This window comes from Amblyomma maculatum, unplaced genomic scaffold (assembly GCF_055883805.1).
Source record: "Amblyomma maculatum isolate TAMU_Amacu unplaced genomic scaffold, ASM5588380v1 scaffold_106, whole genome shotgun sequence".
Lineage (NCBI taxonomy): Eukaryota > Metazoa > Arthropoda > Arachnida > Ixodida > Ixodidae > Amblyomma > Amblyomma maculatum.
This window is the reverse complement of record NW_028146831.1, coordinates 27510-43576: the sequence shown is the minus strand read 5'-3', so window position 1 is coordinate 43576 and position 16067 is coordinate 27510. Positions and strand designations below refer to the sequence as shown.

The 16067-nt window shown below is 44.9% G+C and overlaps 1 long non-coding RNA gene across 1 annotated transcript; it reads right to left on the bottom strand.

Moving 5' to 3' along the window:
• Nucleotides 1-8008: 8008 nt before the first annotated feature.
• Nucleotides 8009-14908, bottom strand: LOC146170647 (uncharacterized). The gene is made up of 2 exons (XR_014703151.1): nucleotides 8987-14908; nucleotides 8009-8226 (listed from the first exon to the last, which is right to left on the bottom strand). It is a non-coding gene; the product is annotated as an uncharacterized LOC146170647 (long non-coding RNA).
• Between the last annotated feature and the right edge of the window lie 1159 nt (nucleotides 14909-16067).

Below are 16067 nucleotides of genomic sequence, written 5' to 3'. Positions count from 1 at the left end.
TGTGTTATTTATCGCGAGATTGCTGAACCCGCCGATGTTTCTGCTATACAATCTGACCTCAATAACATAACTAAATGGTGCAGCACATGGTGTATGGACCTAAATGTTAAAAAATGTAAAGCTATGCGAGTGTCGCGCAGTAATTTCCCCCCTGCTTGCTATGTATTGAATAACACTCCTTTAGATACTGTAACTTCGTACAAATATTTGGGTGTGCATATTACTAATGACCTCAGCTGGAAGCAACATATTGATTACATTATTAACAACAGTAACCGCATGCTTGGGTATTTGCGCCGTAACTTTTCGAAGTCACCTGTTAAAATGACTATGTACAAAGCATTGGTACGTTCAAAGATTGAATATGCTTCTGCAATCTGGGATCCCGGTTTCACGAACTTGAAATCCTCACTTGAGATGGTTCAAAATAATTCAGCGCGTTTCATTCTTTCCAATCACAGTCGCACTAGCAGCATAACTTCAATGAAACTAACGTTATCTTTGCCATCTCTCGAGCTTAGAAGGAAAATTTCACGTCTTAGCCTTTTTCACAAAATTTATCATCATAACGAATTGAGGCATACTTTCATTTCGCAGCCATCGTATCGCTCCTCCCGCGTTGATCATGCTTACAAAGTAAATGTCATAACTTGCAATACTAATGCCCTTTTTCATTCCTTTCTACCTCGTACGTCAGTAGAGTGGAATCGCCTTCCGCCCGATATCGCATTAATCCAAGATCACGATTCATTTCACTCATCACTGATGCAATATCTTGAAGCTGATCCGTGACACTTTTTTGCCCCCTGACTATTATCTTATTTCCGTTTTTAGTTTTTCATGCTTGTTTGCTCCCAGTGCTGTTGTTCTTTTCGCTGTATAATGCTGTTCTCTCACCGCTTATGATTGTTTTCAATTTATTCCGCTTGTATAACTTTCTTTATTGTAAGATTGTTTTCGTTGTTCTGTATTCCCTTGTTCGTTTAGCCTTTGTTATGTTTTGTTCATTTAGTGTTCTATGCTTTCTATCATATATGATGTACCACTCCCCTCTGTAATGCGTATGCGCTTGAGGGTAATAAAATGAAATGAAATGAAATGAAACCCTTTTTCCTAGCAGTTCCGACAGTTGTAATTTTTTAATTTAAGCGTGGTGTTCAAAGAAGCAATTTCGCAAATTCTTGCAGTACGCCACGGGATCACAGAATTATAAACTAACGCCCAGGAGTGGCCGGTTGGGACCTCATAACATAAACAGCATTCCTCTTAGAAATTTTCTGAAGGTTTATTCGGCGTTGGCTGAGTTTTATGATTAATTGGGGTTTTCCTGTCTTTTCCTCTTTTTTTGTTTCGTTGGGGATTTAGTCTTCACAAGTCATTTCATGAGTGGCTGTTATGGAAAACTTGTGCCCCGTTAATATGACATCCGTTTATATGGAGGACCCGAATAATGGACAATTTTTCTAGGGCCGAAGATTTTTCAAAGTATTTATGTCACGTTAATATAGAAACTCGCTCTCTGAACAATGTAGATGGGATGAATGCACACAGCCTATTCGGCCCATGTATTTTTGTCTCGTTCATATGGACATTGTTTGAAAAAAGCAGGGGAGTCTGAACGCAAGTTTATGAAGGGTGCGCATGCCGGGAACCAATGCGACAGCCGATACGGTAGGATGCCTGAACGAGTCCTGTGGAGTTGGAAAGAACCAAATCGGGCGTGTCGTCGTTTTAGGAGGGAAGGGGGACGGGGGGGGGGGGGGCAAGAGCGGAAAGGAAGGGAAGAGGAGGAAAAAGGTTGTGTGGTTGACAGGGATTGTACACAGCAAACCGAAGGTCAGCTGACTGAGAAAGACCCCAAAATGAGGCAACCGGGAGATTTATGGGGGCAGCGGCAGCGCCGCAACCAGTGGCCGCAGTCGGGAAAACAGCAACATGTGGTTGCAATAAATTCTGCTGAACGTGAACAGAAGAGAAGCCGGTAAAAACGTAAGAAAGAAACAATAAGAAGATAGACAAGCGCCGAAATTGGGGGTGGGAACTGAAGTTTTTCTAGCCCAGAACACAAAAGCATGTTCTATGAAGCCGTATCGGTCAGGGTAAAGACACACTAAGGAAGTAGAGCGACAAAAGAAACGCGACGACCACGCAAACAGGACCGGGCGTCCCGTCCTGGACGCCTGTCCTTCTCATGCTCCTGGTTTTCGTCACTGTTGCGCTGCCGAACTACCACATTTTGCACCACAGCGATCCGCATGTCGGCTTCGCCTTGAGTCAACGATGCGGCCTTGACAAGGTTTGAGCTCTTCGTAGTCGGCTAGCCGTCGTTTTAAACTGTACTTCAGCTTACAGTGTGTTTCATAGGAACATACAAACGGCACAGGAAAGGGCTGTTTGATAGCCCTCTGTATAGTAGCCTGCCAACTAGACTTCCTCGCTTCCTTACAAAAACAGTACAAAGCAAGAAAGAGAATCAGAAGAATGGAAAATCAAGAAGTTTAACTAGGGAAAAAGAGTGCAAAGAAGCAGGAGCCTGTAACTCTCGACTTTAGTCTGACTTTTGGCATAGTTGGAGTTAAACGCAAACGAATGGAGCTGAACTTAGGCGCGAAGCGGGAAATCTGTGAATACAAGCGGCAAAACCAATCTCAGTCAGTCCAAGCCGTGAAAGACTGGACCCAAGTTCAACTAGGCCTCAGTCTCGTCAGGTTGACGGTATACCATCTATATACACTACCGGACTCCGATAAATGGCTCAACGTCGGCATCACAGCGTAAGCAACAGTCCGCACAGTCGAGCCGGGCATCCTGAATAGTGAAGTAGAATGGGCCTTAGCCAGCCTTGCTAAGAACAAAGCTAGCGGCATTGATGGCATTCCAGCTGAGTTGCTTCGAAACCTTAACCATGACGACGCTGTTAAAGTATTCATGATGGCAGCAAATTTGGACAACCCTGCAGTGGCCACAAGATTGGAGGAGGTCAGTTTACATTCCCATCCCAAAAAAAGGAAGTGCCAAAGATTGTTCCAACTACCGCACGATCGCGCTTATTTCGCATGCTAGCAAGGTGATGTTAAAAATCCTCCAAGGTAGGCTGCAGCAGTATGTGAATCGGGAGCTCCCGGACGTGCAAGCTGGGTGTCACAAGGGCAGAGGAACTAGAGACCAGATTGCTAACCTTCGCAGAAAAGTGGAAAAAGCAAGAGATTTCCAGAAACCCACCTACTTCTGCTTTATTGATTATGCGAAAGCGTTTGACTGTGTAGATCACAGCAGATTGTGGCAAGCTCTCCAAGAGATGGGAGTTCCAATTCACCTCATCTGTCTCCTCAGGAACCTGTATGAAGGGCAAGAGGCCACAGTCAGAACTGGGCATGGTCTTACTGATTGGTTTCCGATTAAGAACGGAGTGAGACAAGGCTGCATACTGTCGCCCTGCCAATTTAACCTATATGCTGAGTGCATCACGAGGAAGGCCGGTCTGTACGAGTCTTCAGTTGGAGTGAAGATGCTGGAAAACGTATCAACAAGCTCAGATATGCGGACGATACCACTTTAATGGCAGAAAGTGAAGTGGAACTCAAGAGACTTCTGATGCGCGTAAAAGAAGAGAGTGAGAAGTTTGGGCTTAAACCGAACAATAAAAAGACAAAGATCATGGCGTCTTGCCCTATCAAGTCCTAGAGTATCAAGGGGCAAGAAGTGGAATCTGTGACAGATTTTCTTTTCTTGAGCTCCAAGATTACCCCGGAAGGAGACTGCAGCCATGAAATTAGGAAACGCCTGCTTCTGGGAAAGAAAGCCATGGCTAGCCTTGACCGCCTAGTGAAGAGCAGAAACATTACACTGCCAACAAAGATCCGTATAACTCGTTTCAACAGCATGTTAAAACACCTGAGTCACACACTTTTTTCCATTCTTCCTCCTTACTCCATCAAAATGCAGGCGCTGAAACAGAAACCAAATGTGAGTGCTTATGCAAAGCGTTTTTCTGTATTTATATCAACTACATCAACACCCGGTGACGTAACTGAAAGGGGCAGGGAGACAGATAAAATTGCATAAACCTGTGCGAGTTAGTAGTCAGAAATTACAGCAATAGAGTCTGAAACAAGGTTCTAAATTTCCATAGTTCTAGACAGGCAACGAAAAACAATCCTGTAAATACAGGGGCGAAAATATGACACACCAATTTTCAAACATTGACTATAGCACGATGACAGCACTCTGGCTAACTAAAAATACGACAATTAAAAATACAACTGGTCCTTCCGGAGAGAGTTAGAGTGATAGATTATGCTATATATTGTCAAGTGGAAGCATAATGCAAGGCAAAGCAAAATGAGGCAGCTCGAGATGATTTCTTGTAGATACGCTTGCACTGTATGTGTATTTCAACAGTCCAAAATGAGTGGCCAGATTGCACACTGATTCGAGATTGCTGGAAAGCTGTCTAAGCAGTTTCCTAAAATTAAGAGGGTGTTTAAGACTTACCAATGCTTTGTAGAGTCAGTTTCATAGGAACTGTTGCACAAGAAAGGAATATAGACAGTCTAGCATGCAATGGGTTTTTAACCAAAGTATTTATGTACACGCATATGAAAATACAGATGTATGATAGGGTAAAACATACAATAGCTAGCAAGCACTTATTATTAGGAAGATTGTTTATTTAGGAGCTCACAGTTAAAACCGCTAGGAACCAAAGCAAAATGCGAAGTATGAGTGAAAATCCGGATCACGTTTCAGGATTGCATGTTTTGATTGGTGACAAGTGTAACTCGCCTACTTAATACTCGATGCAACCTTTCTACAGACATAAATAGCCACTTGCCTATAGAGCTTATTCACGTGACGTCATTTCTGCTTTACTGGCAACCATGGCACGAACAACCTAACATCAAAGAGAGAGAGGGCCCACGGCGAATCAGGGTACAGCGGTGGTGAAATCCGAGCTCTGGTTGGACAGCGTTCCAAACGGCGTCTCATGTGTCCGACAAATGAACGGCGCGCAGCAGGGAGGTCGAAGGGAGGGAGCAGGGAGGAGGAGGAGTTTCGAAAAGCCCAATGCTATGGCGTATCCTCAATACAGGGTTGCCACAACGGCCGCCTGCTAAACCTGATAGTGAATAGGGTCTATACACGACGTCCACATCTATGAAAAAATGCTTCATACTGCTTCCAAGTTTATTTGGAGTCGACGTTTCGGCAGGAGCACTGCCTTTCTCAAGACTGAGGGTACATGATTCTTGTTCGTCTTCTTATAGTGTTGGCAAGAGGAGATACAAACATAATATGGGCACATATAGGTGAACCAGCTGGGCACGCACAACACACACATACACACACAGGTGCGGAGAGCAGGCTAGTCCCAAAGGCTCATCCACCCAAGGCAACGGCTGCCGGGAGTCATCTGTATACAATACAGGCAGCCGCTGAACAACCTCGGGAAAAAAAATCACAGGTGGGGGAACGTGTTTGCTGCAGATGGTGAGAAATCTTTTTCCGTTCTCACTAAAAGATGGTAGCGCCAAGCGTGAAGGAGGTTTTTGGGAGAAGTGGTCAACTATCAATGGTCAAGGCCTTGTTTTTGAAGATTTGTTCTTTTTCTCTGCTGCGTCTGTTACCCTCCCCACCCTTGCTCCGACCCGCGGCCCGACAGGATGAAAAAAAAAAAAAAAAACGCGACAACCAGGTGGACATTACTGGTTAGAAGAACGTGACATCTACGAGTAGAGTTCGAGCCTGCTTAGAGCGGTAAGCAACTCGCGACGAGAGATGAACATCAAAGAAAGAAAAGAAAAAAAAATATGTGGGACAGTAGAATGCTGAAATACTTTGAGGTTTTCGCTAAAAGGTGCGAGCGCCAAGCATGAAGAAGGTTTTTACGAGAAGTGGGATGTGGAGGGTATCAAAGAAGCGGGGAAAAAAAGGGGCGGAAAGGGGGAAAAAACCCCGAGGAAAACTGTCCTTACATGTACCGTACATTAGTGCCGTCCAGAACGACGTAATCATAGCTTATAAGGACTAGAGACCAGGGAAGTAAAACCTTTCCAAAAAGGAATTTGATGCATTGAAGGCGCTTAACAGACGGAAAGATGTGGTCATCAAACCGGCAGATAAAAGAGGCGGCATATTGGTCATGGACAATGACAAATATATTGCCGCGAAACTTCAAAACTGTATTTGTTGTTGTTTAACAGCCGCCGGCATTCAGACTTATCACTCTGATTCTGGACCGCGTATCAGTTCCGTAATCTTTGTTTGTTTGCGATATTTATCATAGTTCACGTTAAGCAATGGCCTCCTAGTGAAGAACTTCGCAGCCAACAATACCGCGCAGCTTCTTGTAGTGCCTAAAAACCTCCGGCAGGAAATTCTGCAGACGTTGCACGATGAGCCCACAGCAGGCCACCTCGGATTTGCGCGCACGTTGCATCGAATCCAGGAGAAGTACTACTGGCCGCGACTGCCTGCCGAAGTTGCCCACTACGTGAAGACGTGTCGTGAGTGCCAACGACGCAAGACGCCGCCGATCAGACCAGCAGGACTACTAAACCCGATTCCGCCCCCAGTCATGCCCTTTCAACAAATTGGGATGGATCTCCTTTGCCCCTCTTCATCTTCGTCTATGGGTAACAAGTTTATCATCGTGGCCACTGACTACCTTACCCGTTACGCCGAAGAATAAGCCCTACCCAATGGTACCGCGGCAGAAGTCGCCAAGTTTTTTGTCGAACAAATTCTCTTGCGACATGGCGCCCCAGAAGTGCTCATCACGGACAGGGGAACGGCGTTTACGGCAGAGTTGACTCAAGCCATCCTGGAATACAGTCATACAAGCCATCGACGAACAACTGCGTACAATCCCCAGACCAATGGCCTTACGGAGCGCCTGCATAAAACAATCGCGGACATGATCGCCATGTACATCGACGCTGAACACAAGACCTGGGACGCCATCTTGCCGTACATGATCTTCGCGTATAACAGGGCAGTCCTGGAGACGACCAGAGCGACCCCGTTTAAGCATGTGTACGGCAGGGAGCCCACGACGAAGCTCGACGCAATGCTGACGCACGTAACTAACGAGGACAACCTTGACGTCGCTGCCTACCTGCAGCATTGCAGAGGAAGCCCGACGACTCGCACGTCTGCGTATTAAAGACCAACAGCGCACCGACAGCCGACGATACAACTTACGACGACGACAAAGTACAACCCACGAGACCAAGTGTGGATTTGGACACCAATTCGCCGTCGCGGACTAAGTGAAAAGTTGTTGCGTCGAGACTTTGGGCCGTACAAAATCATTCGCCGCGCCGGACCACTGGACTATGAAGTCATTCCCGACGGAACGTCAGCATTACAACGGCGACGCGCATGCCCAGAAATTAGTACATGTTGTACGAATGAAGCCATATTACACGCGTTAAAGAATCTGTGGTGTTTAAACTTTGCAAGGTTTATGTTTAAGGTGCTTTGTTTTGGAACATCGAGGCGATGTTTTTTTAAGGGGGGGGGGAGTAATGCCGCGAAACCATTGAGAAAGAGATTGGTAAAGAGCGGACACTCCCACAGGGCCACGCGGCCCATTTGACTGTAGTGCACCAAGCGGCCGGCGGCAACTACTTCCGGTCTTGCTGAAAGGCGCGTTATTTGAATACTAGCATGCGCTGCGTCCTTCCCTGCCCTTTTGGCGCATTATTTTGGTTTTACACGGTCTGCTAGTGTTTCTATTTATGCTCAGCATGCATAACAACATGAAAAATAGATTCCCAGTTCACTAAATTGGCCATCAACGCAGCTGCGCCACAGCCTTTGCAAAACAGTATTGCAGAAAAGACGCCAAGTGCTTTGTGAAATGAACATTTATTTTGCTGCATATAAAACATACAAGAGACGCAACACATGTAGGCGGATGCATTGACAAAACTTTGCACACATAAGGCGATGTGCAAAATACAGAAAAATAAAAATACACAAGGCGAGAAACAGCACTTCGGTAGCGACAAAAAATAGCATAACGTTTATTTCCAAAATATGGCAAATGATATGTAACAAAACAGGCATTATACATAAACTACACAGTCTCAGTCCCGGCTACCTTAGAAAGGGTAACTTGTATTGTTCAGGGCAGAGAGTACTGACACTTGGGGGGAATGCCACTCCGTTCACTCGTCGCATCTGCCGCGCTTCGGCTGCAGTCCGTGGGTCCATTCAGTGCTGTTGGAAAAGGAATGAACATGATGCAGAAGGTTGCAATGAAATGTAAGGCCACTGCACCACGCACACAATTGCATGTGGGTGCGTACTGAAGACTTGGTGAGCAGCAGTTATGGTCCAGAACAGAAAAGCTGTGATTCGTAAAATTGATACAAAAGCTACTGTTGCAACGTAGAGGTCAGGAAATGCAGGCTAACCGAACCTATCTGAAAATGCATTTCTACAGTGAGTGAAATAACAGCCACTAAATTAACAACATTCCTCAAGAGCACTGAACAGCTGGAGCAATGAAGCTTGCTGCATTATAAAACATTTCTCACTTTAACGTTGTCACGTTACATGCAACGCGACACCACGCAAAACTAGCTGTTCGCAAAACCGCGACCGGCGGGCACGCCATGTTGGCTTTTCTTCATACGCGACTTTGTGAAGCGCAGAACACCGTGCTGAGCTAAACTGCCCGAAATGTCTCGCAGTTTGACAAGAATGAAACATTTCACACCTTGCGGTTGCCCTGTTAAACGCGACGCCACGCAAAACTAGCCGTTCGCAAAATCGCCATGTCACGTCACCGCGGCGGTCAGCACGCCTTGTCATGCCTGTTAGCTTGCCCTTCACTTGCGACTTTGTGAAGCGCAGTCGCCGCCGTACTGAGCTAAACTGCCTGAAATACTGCACAGTTTGACAACAAAGTCCCGGCCGGCATGGCCAGCGTAAACTGCTTGAAAGGCAGCGTAGTTAAGCAAAACACGTTGCTCACCTTGCCATCGTTCCAAACCGCTGTCGTTCCGCGCAGCAGCCCACAAGAGGTCTGTGCCGCACAAGCGCGGCGAGGCACGAGCACACAACCGCTCCCCTCGACAACTTCTTGTCTCCTAGCGCTCCGTCGGGCTACCGCTGCAGCGAGTGCCGTCGCGCGCGCGTCCGCGCATTGGTGCCGCCATTCATCAATCGACGGCAGCGCAAAAAGTCGCGCGTCATTTTCTGGGACCAGTTTTTGCCGAGTGACCGCTCTTTACCAATCAATTTCTCTATGGCGAAGCCTTCAAAACTGTATTTGTTGTTTTTTTAACAGCCGCCGGCATTCAGGCTTATCACTCTGATTCTGGACCGCGTATCAGTTCCGTAAACTTTGCTTGTTATTGCTCGATGTCGCGAGTCACACCTTTATCAGTTTCGTTGCAGCACAAGATGCACCGAGATCTGTCTCGAAGGTTCCGCCGCTCGGGTGTCTTTCCACAATGTTCCAGCCCGTGCTGGTAGCTGTTTGCGACGTTATCTAGATTGTTCTGGGCAGCCTTTAAATTGAGCGTTGATGAGTGTGACGGACATTCTTTGTTCGACGATCGACCAGCACGTTTGTTGCTATCGCCGCCGCCGAGTTGCTTAGTTCTTTTGCGGTTGCAAGTCAGCCCAATAAAGAGGTAATTTAAGTACCATCAAGCCTGTGCCTTCATTTGTGTCAGCGACCCTGGTCACCACCACGTTACAATATTGAGGAAGGAATTAGACAACTCTGTAACACTAAATTTTATAAACACCTAAAAGCGGACCCCACTCTAAAGCATCAAAACTTCTTACAGGGACTCTAGATGAGCTCGCAAAAAGTGGGGACATCTTCTGCGATTATGCAAAGCCCTGACCGCATCACACCCGTCGCCGGGCCGATTCTACATGCTTCCGAAAATTCATAGAAGGGTTAACCCTGGCCGCCCTATAGTATCCGGCATCGGCACAATCACAGAACCAATCTCCAGTTACATTGACACATTAATTGGACACATACCTGAAACACACCTATCCCACATACATGACACCAACCACTTCCTTCGCGAAATAGCAAGGGTAAATCGTCCTCAGGGGGCCTTCCTTGTAACCTTAGATGTAGTCTCTCTATATACAAATATCCCGCATTCCGACAGAATCAAAGCTCTAATTGAGGCCTATAATCAGAATAGTGAGGAAGGATCCCAACTCCAGAAGTCCTAGAGGTATTGACGAAACTAGTTCTAGAATACAACAAATTTGAATTCGACAATGAACACTACTTACAAATTAACGACACCGCCATGGGTACAAAAATGGCCCCTACTTATGCTAACATCTTCATGCATAGCATTGAATTTGAATTTTTACTTACTTCCCCTATTAAGCACATCCTATACAAATGCTGCTTGGATGATATTTTCTTAGTTTGGACTGACACAGAACAATCACTCCTACATTTCATTGAAAACTTCAATCTCCTCCATCCTAGCATATCCTTCACGCACACATATTCCCAAAACAAAATTAACTTTGAAGACGTTGAAATTGCGGTTTATGAAGGTTCGCTCACCACTAGCGTATACAGAAAACCCCCGGTCCGACAACAATACGCACAAAGCTGTCGTCCTTATCACTCAAAAACAAGCATTCCGTATTCTCAGGCTCATCGATTCAAAAGAATTTGTTCCCAATATCAGGACTTCGCACCAAACGCAAAACGTATGCGGAAAGTCCTGACTAAACAACGATACCCGCCAGATATTGTTGACGACGCCATAAAAAAGGCATATGAACTCAACCGAGAGGAAATACTGGAGGGACGTCCACGAAAGGAAAACATAGACCGTCGAACAAGCCTGGTACTCCCTACACGAGTAACCCCCCCAACGTGAACAGAATCCTAAAGAAACATTTCAACGTTCTAGAACAGAGCGATCGTCTCTCCAATACTTTCACGACTCCTCCCCAGGTTCTCTACAGACGACCGAAAAACATTCGCAACATCCTAGTCCACTGAAAAATAGGTAATAACCCGCGGTTGGGGTGCCCTCCTTGAGGAAAGAGTAGATTCCGGGTGTGCAGGCACATGCAGACATCAAGCTGCGCAACAAGCACAACGTCAAATTTTAAGTGGAGAATAGATGGTAACTTTGATTGCGATGCCTCAAACGTAATGTATCTCCTAGAATGCAATGTATGCCGAATGCAGTATATTGGCCAGACAGCTGCCCCTATACGAATGCGGTTTAATTATCACCGTGCCGATGTCCGCTCTCTGCCCAACCTTCCTTTTTCAAAACATATCAACCAGAAACAGCACTCATTCGACTCAGTCAAACTAACAGTTCTTCAGCGGGGATTCAATAATACATGGAACGGGAGCAGCGTGAGTCATACTTTATGTATAAGTTTAGAACACTTAATACTGGGATAAATGAAAACAATAGGGCAATGTCGTCATTACGAGCCCAGCAAGTTTAATGCTAAGCACATATATCAATCATTATCCCTTGACAGTTTTCCTCGGGTTTTTTTTTTATTTTCCCCCCTCTTTTTTTCCCCCCGCTTGTTTGATACCCTCCACATCAAACTTCTCGTAAAAACCTTCATGCTTGGCGCTCACACCTTTAAGCGAAAACCTGAAAGTATCTCACCATTGTACTGTCCCACATATATTTTTTTTTCTTTTCTTTCTTTGAGGTTCATCTCTCGTCGAGAGTTGCTTACCGCTGTAAGCAGGCTCGAACTTTACTCGCAGCTGTATAAAGCAATTTTGCACTTTTTCCTTTTTTTCCTTCCTTCACTTTTTTTCCTTCACTTCTTTAGTTCAGCGCACGAAAGTAGGACGTGGTTTATTGTTAGTTCACCTCCGCATCTTTCACAGAGAGGTCTTTCGTCTTTCTTTAGAATGAAGCTGTTTGTCAGAAGGGTGTGTTCGATGCCAAGGCGACATAAAATGACTTCGATGAAGCGTTTTTGGTGACTGCGCGATTTCCATTCTTCAACGATCTACTTGACAAGGTGCAATTTATTATTTATTTCGTTGTTCCATGAGCTCTGCCATTTTGCTCTCAGTTTTCTCTTTACAACTTTTAGAACATCTTTATGTGGTATGTAGACTGGCTGTATTTTAGTATGACGGGCTGCTGCAGCACATGCATCAGCTCTTATTTGCAGCTGATTCTAACGTTGCTTGGTACCCAACAGAGTTTAATTTTATGCCCCTGTGTTCTGCGGCGATTATATTATGAATGATGTTTCCGATTAAAGGTTCTGTAGCATTTCTAAGATTTAATGCTGTGATAACGCTGAAAGTATCGGTAAGGTAAATCCATGAACAACAAGAGCAACGATACATCAATAAAATCAAAAAGAAAATCTCAACAGTCTGGTTATAACTTGGCTAATAAAAATGCTTTTTACATTTATTTATTTATCCCCAGGGCCCAAGAGCATTACAGAGGAGAGTGGGGGTGAACACAAAAAATTAAAAACCCAATACAGTAAAAAATAACACAAAAATAAATTGTCATTATACAGTAAATGATAACGACTGCGCAACAAGATAGAAAAATACAAAATCAACAGCAACGCAGCCAAGCATAGATGTTTAACAAGAAAAAGCACCGAAAAACGGCAGCAAGAGTATGTTAAACACTGGAGCAAAAAAGGTTAGTAACAGCTGTACGTAAATAAACGGCATCTGTAATTTCGGCAATAGCACAAGGAAGGCGATTCTAACTTAGAAGTGTCTGGAATGAAGGAGTCATGGCAGTATTTGGTGCGACATAATGGATTTCCTACTTTGTGACGGTGATCAATGCGTGAAGAAGTGTAGGACGGTTGCGTTAGAAGTTTCTGTCTGACATATCTATTATAGGAAAAAATCTTATGAAACAAACTTAGCCGAAATAATTTTCTGCGTTCTGTTAGAAGAGGCAATGAAAGTGAAGATTTCATGAGAGTCACGCTAGAAGTGCGATAATAGCTAGACAATAAAAAGGAATATGCGCGATTCTGCACACTTTCTAGTTCAGTAATGAGTAAAACGACGCTTGGGTCCCAGACAGAAGCTGCAAACTCCAGTTTTGGACCAACAAATTTTTGTAAAGGAGAAGTTTTAGCGCGCTAGGACAAAATGAAAAGTTTCTTCTGAAGTAGCCAAGAGTTTGGTTAGCATTATTAACTACGTGACGAACATGCCATTTCCATGATAAGTTATTAGTTATGTGAACACCTAAATATTTCTATGAAGAGACAGATTAAAGAGGACCAGTGTTGAGGTAGTACGAAGGGGCTGATGTGCTAACTCGAGTGGCACGCGTATGTTTACACATTTTTGTGTTAAGCTTCATATTCCAGCGCTGACAACATTCAGAAATTCTGCTAAATCGGATTGTAATATAGAGACGTCATGACCATTGTTAATTTTACGATAGATAACACAATCATCCGCAAAGAGAGAAATTGATTAAATAAGGTTTACCGGAAAGTCATTTATGTATGAGGAAAAGCAAGGGTCCCAAGCCTGAACCTCGCGGCACACCTGAATCAACTCGGGAAAACTTAGAGTCGGTATTATTTGCTGTAACGAACTGAGATTGATTAGCAAGAAAAGAGTGAAGCCATGAAAGCATCTAAGTTCAATCTGCCTAGTTTAAAGAGAAGTAATTCATGTGAGACTTTATCAAAAGCTTTACAAAACTCCCGGCATATGCAGTCTGCCAACGAACCACCGTCAACAATGCAATGGAGGTCATGAGTGAAACATAGAAGCTGGGTCTCACAGGAGAATGTTTTTCGAAAACCATCCTGAAAATTACTGAAAAAAGAATTAGTTAAAAAAATGTAGCATGATGAGAGAAGATGACCTATTCCATGATCTTGCATGGTATGCAGGTGAGCGAACGGGACGATGGTTTTTAGGACAGTGTTTATCGCCAGACTTATGCAGAGGAATTACTTTTCCAACCTTGCAGTCATCGGGTAGGCAGCCTGTAACAAGCGACTGCTCAAAAGGTTTAGACAGGACATTGGATGAGTACGCCTTTGTATTTAACAAAAATTTCGAATTTATGTGGTCCTTTTGTATGTTGTATTTTCACATTTAGTTCTGTACATCCAGCATGTATGATCCGGATACAAGTGTATTTCAATGTCGAGGAACCTGATAGTGGAGTTCTGCATTTCATGCGTAAATTCTAAACCTGCGAACACCGTTCTAAATTGCAGTAATACAGGACGAATATCAAGCGACTTGATCCTACGGTAGGGCAAACACAGTAGAAAGTCATCCACATACCGGAAACATTATACAAACCCAAAGGCTCTAGCTCATTTCTCAGCGCATGGTCGCATTTCGCCATGTACAGATTAGAAACCCTATGCAGATCCCGTCTCGTTGGCCCTACACTATGCCATCATGCTCGACAAACAAAGAAGTCATGTACAAACACAGTAATTCCAAAATTCCACACTGCTTCTTAAATTTCATAACCCCATGTTAGTCTATGCACTACTACTCTGCTGTGAGTGCGGCTTTCTGCAGAATGTTATAATACATTCCTTTAACATCGATGCATAGGCATCCTGCAGGTTCATTTTGCTTGAAAAAATGCAATAATATCCTCCAACCCTGGCACCATGAAAGGGTCATTGATGGGGAACGCGGACAGGTGTGCCTGAAGATACTTGGCTACATGCCTTTGCCACGTGCTCCGGTCCTCGACGATCATTCGGAACGGCGACTCTTCCTTGTGAGTCTTCAAGGCAAATAATGGTCTCAGTGAAAGCTGAGTACTTCCTTTCATCTCAATCTTTCGCTTATCAAGACCCATACATCCACAACTCTTCGCCAACCCCCAAGCATACCTGGTTGAGGTGCTCCTCACAGAGGTCCGTTGCCTCGAAATTACTGTTGATGGCTTCCAGAGCTTTCCAGTCCTAGTCATCCTTCTTCATGACCACGAATCTAGGTGTCTTGTCTGATAGCAACCAAGTAAGATTCCTCTGGTTCAAGGAAGACACTGTTTTTCCCTCGGCGCACCCTCTATTCCTTGGAGTTTAGTGTTTCAGGATGCACTCCAGTCCTTCAGACACATGCGAGTCCTTCTAGTTAGCTGGCACCCGGTCCACGACGACTGCGTGCACCAAGATGATCAGCTGCAGAGGCTTCATGTGCTGCTGCGATGCTAACTTGGGGCCTTTTTCCAAAGTGATGGTCACAATGCCTGGTAGCTGGCAGTCTTAAAGGTTGACCCAAACGAATTATTGCTGTTTTGTTTTATCTCTGCGTGGTAGCTTTTCGAGGGCTATATCCCATGGTTGCTGTCCGCTTTGCTCGGCCAAGTTCAGGAAGTACCTTCTCATGAGACGGGATGGGATGATCAAATTGGAGAGCAATAATGGAATATAGCTCTAGGAAATACTACCACACAAGAGAAAATGAAACGGCAATGATGCGTTTGGGTCAAACTTTCAGACTACCAGCTACAAATCATAGTGACCAAGACTCTGGATAAAGGCCCACAGTTCGCCTCGCAGCCACACATGAAGCCTCCGCAGCTGATCAGCATGGTGCACACAGAAGCTGATCGGGTGCCAGCTAACCAGAAGGACTGTCGTGTGTCTGGAGGACTGCAGTGCATCCTGAAATACTCAAGACCAAAGAATAGAGGATGCGCCAAGGGCAAAACAGTGTCGTCTTGAGGCAGAGGAACCTTAGACTCTTGTTATCAGACAAGATAGCAAGATTCGTGGTCATGAACAAGGGTGACTATGACCGGAAAGCTCTGGAAGCCATCAACAGTCATTTCAAGGCAACGGACCTCTGTGAGGAGCGCTTCAACCAGGTATGCTTGGGGGTGGCAAAGAATTGTGGACGTACGGGTCTTGATAAGCTAAGGATTGAGGTGAAAGGAAGTCGTGAGCTTTCACTGAGACCATTATTTGCCGTGAAGACTCGCAGAGAAGTGTCTCCATTCCGAATGATCGTCGAGAAACGGGGCACATGGCAAATACATGTAGCCAAGTATCTTCAGGCACACCTATCCGCGATCCCCATCAATGACCCG